The sequence below is a fragment of the Galeopterus variegatus genome, unplaced genomic scaffold (assembly GCF_000696425.1).
Source record: "Galeopterus variegatus unplaced genomic scaffold, G_variegatus-3.0.2 Scaffold1199, whole genome shotgun sequence".
In the NCBI taxonomy this organism is placed as follows: domain Eukaryota; kingdom Metazoa; phylum Chordata; class Mammalia; order Dermoptera; family Cynocephalidae; genus Galeopterus; species Galeopterus variegatus.
The window spans coordinates 133,409-145,227 of NW_007727310.1; the positions used below are offsets into that span (position 1 = coordinate 133,409).

The window sequence follows — 11,819 nt, forward strand, 5'->3', positions numbered from 1 at the left end:
AACACCAAGTCAAGGGTTAAGATCCCCTTACCCGTCATCTTTTAAGAAAAAAAAAAAAAAAAACTGATTAAATAAGAGGGTATCCCAAAGAACATTATTCTGTTATGTCTCCTATGACTACTTCCCAATGTTTTGGTTTTGTAGCTTAAATAAAAGGATCGTGGAGAGAACAGCAAGATACTTATATTTGTAAAGGGTAGTGGCTCATTGAGGGGTGGTATGGTTAAAAAGCTTTCCATCATCTCCTGAATAGTATTAGGAATGATGAGAAGAAAAGCCTTTGATCAGAATAAATTTAACTTGCACAGAGCAAAGGAAAGAGGGAAGAAAGATAGGAAGCAGAAGCCAGAATTACTGGCTAAGTCTGACACATCAATCACATACCTGTGATATATTAATTTGATATGTGAGAGACATAATCTGTCTTGATACAGAAAAGCAACTCTTTTATTATGTTGCTATGTTTCTAAAAAGGGCAGAAGAATTCAAATAAATAGGTTTCTTTATGAAGCTCCCAAGATAAGGCAATAAGCAGACCTAGGTGATTTAAAACAACCTCTTTTTAGGGCTGGCCAGTTACTCACTTGGTTAGAGCATGGTGTTGATAACACCAAGGTCAAGGGTTCAGATCCCCATACCAGCCAGCTAACAAAAAAATTAAAAACACATAAACAGCCTCTTTTTAAAAAGAACAAGATGTGGGCCGGCCTGGTGGCGCACTGCTGCAGTGCGCCGCTTGGGAGCGCAGCGGCGCTCCCGCTGAGGGTTCGGATCCCACATACAGACCGGTTCCCGCTCACTGGCTGAGCGTAATAACTTCGTATAGCATACAGGTTAGAGCATGGTGTTGATAACACCAAGGTCAAGGGTTCAGATCCCCATACCAGCCAGCTAACAAAAAAATTAAAAACACATAAACAGCCTCTTTTTAAAAAGAACAAGATGTGGGCCGGCCTGGTGGCGCACTGCTGCAGTGCGCCGCTTGGGAGCGCAGCGGCGCTCCCGCTGAGGGTTCGGATCCCACATACAGACCGGTTCCCGCTCACTGGCTGAGCGAGGTGCGGGCGCAGCACCAAGGGTTGCGATCCCATTACCGGTCCCGGTCCGGTACGGGGGTGACACTGAGGGTTGCGGTCCGTTGCCGGACACGAAAAAAAAAAAAAAAAGAACAAGATGTAAAGCTTTTAAAAGGATAAATATGTTGGTTAAGAACACCTGACCACTGGCCAAGTCTGCAAAGAGTTATGTTCATGAATATGCTACATACTGCAAATTAGACACCATTAGGTATATATGTGAATACAACATAATTCTGAGCATGAAACATAAACCCTATATAATATGTGGCATGATATCTGTAAGATTTTCCAGGCTAAATACCATAATTATCTCTACCTTAATCAATTTTAACTGAAATTAAAGAAATAAAAATAAATGCACGTACCAGCCAACCACCACAAATAAAAAAATAAAAGCAATTTGTGTTTTGTTGATTTAAGGAAGAAAACTCTTTATGACTGACTTATCTCCCATATAGGATTTCCCATCTTCACTCTAAAATAAGTAGCGGAACTAAACCTGCTATGCATTGACGAAAAAACCAGTCTTATAGAGAAAAGACCGGAGTCCTCCAGGATTTCCCTGTTAATGTTAAGAGCCACTCCTCAGCAGTAGGGGTCTGAAAAATAAGCACTGTGAGATTAATAATCCTTCTGAAATAAAAGACATAAAAAAGGAAAGTTCATTCCCTAATTTCTAGGTTAGGTTCCTTCCAAAGCTTATACCACAGTATTTCACTTCAGAACTCCAGGAAACACTATGCCTGGAGAGCCACTTTCATCTGATCCCCCACCTCTCTTCTCTCCCAGTTTTATGCACAGCCATACCTCCCCTGGCATGTGGAACACACATACCCACCTTCCCTCCTATGGGCATTAAACTACATCCTCCCACTCAATTATGGGCCACAGTTCATTTTCCATTTTCTATTTGAATCCAAGAGGAAACTAATGACCTTCTCTCTGCTGTTCTGGGAAAGCAGAGCATATCCTATTTCATAAATTACATGCTAGTAACAATATGTGGATGGCTCACAGAAATCAAAGAGGTAAAGGAATGGGAAGTTATCTGGTGCCTGAGGTCTGTTTCTCCACCTGCCTCTACTGAAGGGTCATCAGAACCACAAACATTTCTTTTTCAAGAGGCTTCCTAGACACATAAAATACTCTGTGCTGTACAGTGAGGTCAGCACAATATAGTAGGCTCTAGGTTCAAATCCCACCAGCTGTTTGACCCTGGACAAGCTACTTAAAGTAGGTGGGCCTTGGTTTTGTCATTTGTAAAAATTTCAGTACCCACTTCCAGGGCTTGTGAGGAATAAATGAGAAAAATCTATATAAAGGCTCTAGCACAGTGTCTGTTACCCAGCAAGCACTCAATAAACACTAGCTACTATTATTAGACAAAAAGTAAAAGACTGGTTAAGTTTCAAAAAGTTAATCAGGTCTAAAAGGTCTAAATATAATATGAATATAATTTAAAATCACTACCAGTATTGGGAGATAACACAAAACTAGGGATGATCCAGCCAGACTTCCTTACATGCTACTTGACTGCTGATTTCAGATGTCACTTAAATATGAGATCACAGTACAGGAATACAAAGAAAATGTGAACAGTTCCTCTCAGCAATAAATCTAGGGTTATTTCATCTTAACCTTCTGACCCAAGATACTTTTCACAATAAAGTGTGAAGGTAAACTCTGCCCTCCTATCCACAGCTAGTAAGAAGAGTAAAGCAAAGCAGGGTGTCTCCCTTTGAACTAACAGGATTTTCGCCAAATGAAAAAAGACATTGGCCAGTGCCCAACCCCAAGAATAAGCAGACAGCTCTCATGACCAGGAAGTACAATCAGGCAAGCACCCAGTCTAGTCTCAGTTGTACATACATGGATCTCTTTTTTTTCTTCTTCTTTTTTTGATGGCTGGATGGTATGGTGAACCTAACCCGTGACCTTGGGGTTATAAGGCTGTGCTCTAACCAACTAAGCTAACTGGCTAGCCCAATGGATCTCTTCAGAGCCCCTATGTTTCATTTATAAGAGTTAAAGGACATTGCTTCTCAAGCTTGAAGCAGTGCAGCCCTCCCCACATAGCCAAATAGGCTGCTTTTCTCTCAGTCATAATCAAAAAGCTACTTCTCTGTGGGCCCATGACATGGTTTTAACAGAAAAAGGCTGACAACACACCAATTGTTGAAATAAATATTACAGATTTCAACACTGTTGCAGGTGACCAAATTCTAACCCTCCAGCCTCTGAGGCTACCCCCAGAAACACAAGACACTTTAACATCCTCTAGCTGGACACGCTGGTAGTCCCTGCAGCGATTTGGTTCATTCTTCTCATGTAGTACACCAAAATTCCACAAATGGGAGGTACTAATTTTGGGGGGGAAGAGATGGGGAGAGATTCCAAATGTTTTACTTGACTGAACAGCAAAGGCACATTCTACTGTAAACAAATCATACCACTATATTTTAGCTTTACCACTGTGAATGCTCTTTTGTTTTTGTTTTTGGTTTTGTTTGCAGCTGGCTGGTAGGGGGATGTAAATGCATGACCTTGGCATTACAAGGCTGAGCTCTAACCAACTGAGCTAACCAGCGAGCCCCTATAATTGTGAACGTTATAAAGGATATTTCTCAACTCTAGCACATGTCAGGAATACCCACCATACTCTAATACAGAGGTTCTCAACCAGGGGCAATTCTGCCCCGTAGGAAGCAGAAGGTAGAGGTGCCACTAAGCATCTTTCAACACACAGAACAGCCTCCCACAACAAGGAATTATATGGCCCAAGCCATCAATAATACCAGGGCTGAGAAACCCTGCTCTAACACAAAAGCCGTCTCATTCCTGCCCCACACCTTGGGGAAGTTCCAAGTTTTCACTGCTCCCAGTTCCTGACACTGTAAGTAGGGATGCTTTCACTTTTATATCTAAAAACCCCTTCTTCCTGGCTAGGCCATCTTCCTCCACCAATAAAGAGTTCTGAGTGCCAACTCACAAAATTGACATGCCCTCTTTTCCACTCAAGATAGTCCATTCTGACAGCCCTGTTAACAATCTTCCCTTGGAACTGTGACTCAGACAAACTAGATAGCATGTACTGAGGCTCATTCCCACAAAATGTTTCCTTAATCCCCCTTCCCTAGCCAGGACTCCAACTAAGGCAGGAGGAAGACCATGAAAGAAGGAACATTATACTAAGGGGGACTACTTAAAGAAATCTGCCATGTCTAGGCACTCGGGAGACTACAAAGATGACTATTTTCTGTCCTTACTACTTCTACACTATGTAGCTTCTACAGCATCAATCAGATATTAAATTTTACCATTATATCTCCAGCACCTAATTTACTGCTAGGTACATAAAAAACCAAAGGAAATATTTATTGAACCCATGGACTGAACAAGTGAATAAGTAAATCTACCTTTTCTTTTCTTTTTTTTTTTTTCTTTTTTTAAAAAGATGACCAGTAGGGCCGAGCCCATGGCGCACTCGGGAGAGTGCGGCGCTGGGAGCGCAGCAGCGCTCCCGCCGCGGGTTCGGATCCTATATAGGGATGACTGGTGCGCTCACAGCGCTCACTGGCGGAGCGCGGTGCGGCCGGTCTCAAAAAGGACAAAAAAAAAAAAAAAAGATGACCGGGGAGGGGATCTTTACCCTTGACTTGGTCTTGTCAGCACCATGCTCACCCAATGAGCTAACCGGCCATCCCTATATGGGATCCGAACCCGGGGCCTTGGTGTTATCAGGACCGCACTCTCCCGAGTGAGCCACGGGCCGGCCCGTAAATCTACCTTTTCTGCCACTACCAGCTTACTCATCCAATAAAGGTTGTGGGCTTTGCTCCTACTATTTTCAGAGAACCAAAAAATTCAGCTTTGTTTTTCATAGAGATAAAAACTTCTAGAGGAGAAAAAAGGGCCCAAGTCTTGATGTATTTTAGATAGTCATCCCTTACAGAAAATAAGGCCTAGAAACAAGAAAGTACTGAGAAAGTAAGAAGGCAATATATTTAAACTCTAAATCAGTAAAATGTCCTGCTTGATTTAACTACATAGTTAAGGTACATAGTAGGTTTTTTAAATATTTGTTAACTAAATAAAGAAACCACATAACAACCTAGGTAAGATTTTCTTCCATAGCTCTGGTCACTTCACTATCAGAAGATTGGGAATACCTCTGAAATTGCAGGACACTAAAAAGCCATAGTTCAGAAGTTAAAACAAGGTTATTTCCCTCTTTCAGCCCTCATTGTTTCTCAGAATCTCAACTCTAACAGTTAAAGACTCCATCCTTTTCTCCAAGAAAATATTCCCTCCCCCTCAAAATGAGCTGAGCAGGCAGGTTAAGGACCCCATCGGTGAGGCAAGTTATGAAGAGTCCAATCTCAGAAAACAAAAAGTAGTAAAACTACCTGTCTCCTAAGAATCTCCTTCTTCTTCTTTCTCTTCATCACCTTATTTTGGACTAATTTTTGATAAGGTTACAGTATTCTTTTAGTCTGTAAAATGCCCCCTTAATAAATCTTCTCTTTAAGTAGGACAAAACACTAAACCAATGCTATTTTTATTGCTATGACAAGAACAATTTCCAGATCTTTTCAAAGAAGACAAGTTTTCTGTTTTGCAGAATTTTTAAATTTCGAAATTATGCAGACTGACAAGCTGGTAGAAAACAGTCCTTCTGACCTACATGAGACCATGCTGAGGAAGTATTCATCTCGTCCTATGAAGCATATGAGGATACCAACATCCTAGGAAACAAATCAGGAAGCTTATCTGCCCCGGGAAATACCAGGAGTTTTATACTTTACTCTATATCCTAGGACATAAAACCTTTCGCATTATTGCCTCACTTTACACATCTCGCTCAAGGTCAAACATCACACCAATTTTTGACTAATTTCTTTTTTTTTTTTAAAGATGACTGGTAAGGGGATCTTAACCCTTAACTTTCTGTTGTCAGCACCACGTTCTCCCAAGTGAGCTAACCGGCCATCCCTATATAGGGATCCAAACCCGTGGCCTTGGTGTTATCATCACCACACTCTCCCAAGTGAGCCACGGGCCAGCCCTACTAATTTCTATAATGTTTTAACAGTAAAATAATACAGCAGTTTGGTGCTTGACCTCTTCTGAAGTAACAAGAGAGGTCAACAGCAAGAAGACACAGTCAGTAACCCCAACAAGCTTTGTTTCTCTCTAGGTAACACCTGATTCCAGAACCACAAGATTGCAAGATAAGCTTCTCAGGGCATTCTAGATTTCTGACTGACTCTGAGGCCAGCCAACATAGTTCTTTTTATACCTCAAATTTTTTCTGTCAGGGAGAGGCTCTAGGGGGTGGTGAAGGGACCAGCCAATATTAAGAAACCCACTTCTCTGATAGAAAATTGCATCCATTTTACAAGGAGGCCATGAAAGCTTTGCTTCATTCAGCTTTCAGATCAATCATATATCAAATGAAGTCTCTATTTTCTCAAAATCAGCTTCTATTTATTTTAAAGAGCACAAAGAATAAATGGTCTTTTCTTCTTTCTTCATTTTTTTAACCCTCAACAGAGAAAACCAATTTACTGTTCTGTCAAGTCCCAATTTAGATAAGCAAAAGTTGAAGGAGAACTTAAAGTTAGAGTCAAATCAACCCTATCAGAAAGCAAATCAAAGGAACCAACCAGTCTTAGCAGAGGGGCAAGGAAAAGGACATTAACACCAGATGAACTCGTTTTTACTGTTTCTAGAATGTCGACTACCTCAACTGCCCCAGTGAAAAGAGCAATGATGCTATCTTACTAGTAATGATGATGCCACTTTGACACATTCATATATGTCTACCTGTTCCTATCCTGGATCTCTGATGTAGGGATCTACATCCAGAAGGGAAGTTTTTGACTGGAAAATAGTAAGATTATTTAAATGCCAGGCTTACGTAGTTTTCAGGATAGTCCAAATGACCTTAGTACTTCATCTCTAAAAATCTAAAACCCCAGGGCTAACTCTTGTCCCTAACCAAACCCAATGTGCAACTAAATGCCTGAAGAGACACAGTACACAGTCCATCACCGTATGTTATATGATTAATCTCCTGAAGATATCAGGTGGGAAAAAGAGAAAATCTGGGTGCATGACTGCATAGAACAGAAGAAAAGTTACCACTCCCCTAGAAGAGTAATAAGAGAGATGTTCTTTTATTGACTGAAGAGTAAGTCATACGACAGCAAACTCTCCTGTTCTAATTAGTTGGTTCTGCAGAAGGTAAAATCTTCAGAATCCTACTTCAACAGACTTCCCACAGGGACTGTCCTTAGGCTAGAATCACCACTGAGGAACAAGCTCACCACTCCCACTCTGTAAATCAGTCTCTACCCCAACAAATCTCATTCACAGTTAAATCTTTCCCATCCCTACCTCTTCCTCCACTTCTCAGAATCTACCCTCCTTCTCTTCACAAGCTCACTTGTTTAGATGCTCTGCAATACAGAAACTGCCATACTTAAGAACATACTAAGCAGAATAACAAAAAGCCACTCTCATGTCACAAAAGATGCCAAGTCTTCCTGGCAGCTCTCTATGCTAAGATAATTTGCATCACTTGTATTGAGCATGTACCCTGCTGGTGGGTAACTGAGTTTGCTTTTCTATGACCTCTAGTTCAAGGGGAAAAAAAAATCCCAGACGGGGAGACAGAGATGCTCGGGAGTGAGGGTTCAGGATCTGTGAGTCAACCGCAGGTGATTACTTCCAGTTGACAAATTAAGTTTAACAAGCTCCCCCCACCCAAAAAAAAAAACCACCAACGAAATGTCTCTCAGACCACATGGTTGGAAGGATCCAAGCTCGCCCAGAAGGCCTCACAAAATGAAACCAAACCTGATTAAAATGGACATTTCAAAACAAGAGACGCAGCAGCAAACGCACAGCTGCCATTTCCCGGCCACTTCCTGCGGGAGGCTGGGGGAGGGGCTGTTTGTGTACAGATGGAGATGGAAGCTATCCCCCCATCGCCCCCAAAGGATACAAATCCCTCACTCCAATAAACTCTACAAAGGAAGTCTGCTATTGGTATTGCCTTCCCCTGAAAACCGGGACACCGGGAGAGAAAGGGACTAGATCATCTTCTCTGCCAGGAAACGGGGATCCCCTTAGTGAGGGATCTCCTTGAAAAGGAATCCCTCTTTATTCTTCCCTTCAGCCCCTCAGCCAAGCTCAAATCCGGACACCTCAGCATGAGCCCTGTCAACCCCCATCCCTGGAGCGGGGAATTCTCCCGGGACGCGAGGGCCCCAAGCCAAACCCACTACCACAGCAAGGCCCTCTCCTCCCCACGCTCAAGAGAACGTGCGCGCTCCCCGAGGGAGACACCCTCGGACCCCTGGAAACCCCTTCTGCCCGCCACTCACCGCAGCCAAGATGCCCCACCCCCCACAGTCTTTAACCCATCCAGGGAACCCCCTCACCTACCCCTCACACTCGGGCAATCCCCACCCCCACCCGGGAGGTGGAGCCCCTCCCGGGGATTCCACCCCTCGTCCCCCGCAGGAGTCATCTCCACCAGCCGGCGGCTTCTCCGCCTGCTCGTCACCGTAGTCGCCGGGAGCCGCTACAGCTACTCCCGCCCCCGCAGCGCAGTCCGGGGTACTCAGCAGACCCGCCAGCCCCCGTCTCCTCCCAGCCCCCAAAACAGGGAGAACCCCGCTTAGGGCTGGGTCCTCGCAAAATATAAGCTCCAGTTCGCTACGCGCCCCATGGGAGGCTCAAGCGGGCTCAGGAGACTCTGTCCCTGAGGGAAGCCTCGTATGAGAGCGGGGCTCCCTCCCCTCAGGCCCCCGGCCACATACCCCACAAACCTGAGGCGGCGTCCTGCCGTACACGGGGCTCGTCTCTCCGCGGGGAGGCTGCGGCCAAAAGAGAGCCGCCCTCCGCGGCCTCCGCCGCAGGGTCCTAGCGCCCGGTATCCTAGCTTTCCCGACCAGGATCTGGGTCCTAGCGCCGCTCTGTCTCCTGTAACCCTGGCCCCCTTGTCCACCTGGCTGTTCCCTCTCTGCACCTGCAGCTCATTGCAGGTTGTAGTCCTGCTCCACACATGGCAAACTAAAAGGTATGCCATAGTCCCAAGGTTGACCTAAAAGTCTAGGCCAAATTTCTACGACCAAAGGCATGCGCCTCTTCCCTAACTGGGGGGAAAGGGGACGCTAGGAGGTATTTCTGAGTCAGTTATTTCCTAGGCGGGGTAGTGGAAAAGTGGAAGTGCAAAAGTCAGTCAGTGCTGGATTCAGACCTGGTAAAGGGATGGAGAGAGGCAAGAGTCTGCAACCCACTCACTTCTGTCCTGTAGGGGCAGCCTGGTCCTGCCTGGATCACCACTTTCCTGTCAACATCAGCAAGGTCCTGGGCGTCAGAAAGATTCCTGTGCGTGGGAAAAAGAGGCTCGGCTTTAGGACAAGACAACAAAGACCTGATTTTAGTCTAACTGAGGTCAGAGGGGTAGAGGATAAGCCAAAAACTGACCATGAAATGAGACGCCCCAACTGTCCACCTATTCTATAGTTCCAGTCCTTTTTCTGGCAGGACCACACAACTGTATGAAACCTGAGAACACGAACATTAAAATCTAGCAGAAGACTAGAATTTGACTGTCATCTAAAATGTCTACTGCAGAGCCCCAGGCTGGGGAACAGTGTCATATGATGTTAGAGCTTAGAGAATTTCTAATTCAACCATCTCTCATTTATCAGATGAAGAAATTAAGGTCCAGAGAGGTTCACTGACTTATTCGAGGTCAAACAGTGGATAAATTATGACTACAAGGAAACCAGGTTTCCTTTCCTTGCAACTCAGCACTTTGTAGGCTTTAAGATAATTCCCATTCAATTCAATGCAATGCAGTTTTAGAAACTGCCTAAGCTGTGCAAAGCTCAGACTGAATATTCAGGAAGAGCAACAGAGTGGGGATGATAATTCTGGCATGTTGGGGGAATGTCAACACATACCTTTTCCTCTGAGGGTCCAAGTTGGAAAGATACCTGAAAACTGGGAGGGGGCAGGGCAGGGCCAAATCGATTAGTCTAGATTGGATTTCCTTACTCCACAGAGAAGTGGGCTCTTCCTGAGTTTTGGGACAGACTCCACCCCACCCCACCCCCACTAAAAATGGCTCAGAGGATAAGAAGAAAGCTAACTTTAACAAAGCCTCACAAAGTTTGTGAACCAGAGAGAGAGAGATAGAGGGAGAGAGAGAGAGAAGGCTAAAGGGGGTTTCTCTCCCCTTCCTGAGCTAAGTAGATTACCAGGGAAGAAGACAGGTAGAAACCAAAACCCTTCTCTCCTCCCTGTCAAAACAACAGATTTATAGGTCACCATGAGAAAAAAACAACAGCCTGCCGACCTCAAATCCCTGATTAAGTAGACGCCACACTCAGGGAAAAGGTGTCCTTCCTTCTGGAGAAAGGAGGAATCCAGGAAACTTCTGCTAAGGAATGCCTCCTTGTTCCCAAAATAAAAAATAAAAGCTGATAGAGAAGAAAGCTCAGAGCAAGGAACTGGCCAGAGCAGGAGGGTGGGCAGGGAAGGAGAGCTGGTATTCTTTTTTCTCTTCCCTTTTCCAGGGCAGATAAGGGTGAATCTTCCTACCTCCCGCCCCCAATCTTAGGGCTAGCCAGTGGGAAACTGGGCAGGCAGGGGAGGAGCCTGCGCCAGTCGAACGGGTGTAGGCACGCCTCTTTCCCCACCACCACACACCCACACACACCCACCGCTGGCTCCACTCTGCTCCGGAAGAGCCGGTTACTCCTGTGCCCCACTGACTGCCCCCACCCCTTCCGAGCCCCAGGCCTAGTCTCCAGGGTAACCCCTAGGCCTATACCAGCCAGCAGCAGTTGGGAAGAGAGGTGTTGGACAGAAGAGGACCACCTGGGATTAGAAAAGAAAATGGGGCAGGATCCATTCTTTCCATCTGGTACAGAAAGACAATAACCTTCATCTCTGAATGAAACGCTGCCTCATCCCATCTAATCAGAGTTCTTCCTTGCTCTCTGAGGAAGGATGAGGGTGGGGTGCCAATATACCCAACAGCTGGGTGTTTACTTCTTGCCAGAAGCCACCCCATGCAGCAGCTGTACTTCTACCCCCATCCAGACGACAGAGGACAGACTGACCCCACGCACCCCCAGACAGTCCCATCAGATGTGACCGATCACCCACCCACTTCCCTTTAGGAAGCTACTAGAAAGGGGAAGGGGCAAATGGTCATTTTATCAGCAACTTGTGAGAAGAGTGTCTAGGGAATAGACTGAACCTCCCTCAAGCCAAGCCAGTGGACAAGTAATGAAGAGAATGGGGAGAGAGAAATTAGCACCTGCTCCCCCTTTCTCACTCTCCCTGTATACCTGCTGCACCTCCCTGACACTGGGGTCAGCTGCCACAGTGCCTGGCTCCACTCTAGAGCCAGATGGCTGGGGTGGGGAGAGGGAAGAGAGAGAACCGGGATTTGTCTGCTTCCCTCTACCTCCTTCCCTCTCCCCCTTCAGATACTCCTGGCATCCAACCCCAAATACCACTGACCACCGTCTCTTCCCCCTAGTACCCCCTCCAACCCCTTGCAACGTGACTCAGAAGAGTCTAAAGCAAATCCTAACACCCGTCCCCTATTTCTAGAGGTGGGGATGGGAAATGAAAGCACAAGAGGAGCAGAGCGAGGGAAGCAGCGGACTTGGCGGCGGGGGGGGGGGGGTTCCCCAAGGGGGGCCGGGA

At 45.6% G+C, this 11,819-nt stretch overlaps 1 protein-coding gene across 10 annotated transcripts in view; it reads right to left on the reverse strand.

The window, feature by feature from the left end:
* The window catches only part of BAZ2A (bromodomain adjacent to zinc finger domain, 2A), a 35,798-nt gene that overhangs the window by 21,044 nt on the left and 2,935 nt on the right, over positions 1-11,819 (reverse strand). The window contains exon 2 of one of the 10 annotated variants that reach the window (XM_008575482.1): positions 9,393-9,477. The exons of the other annotated variants lie outside the window; for them this stretch is intronic. The gene's annotated coding sequence lies outside the window, so the exon portion shown is untranslated. The remainder of the gene's footprint in view (positions 1-9,392; positions 9,478-11,819) is intronic. 10 annotated transcript variants of the gene reach the window in all.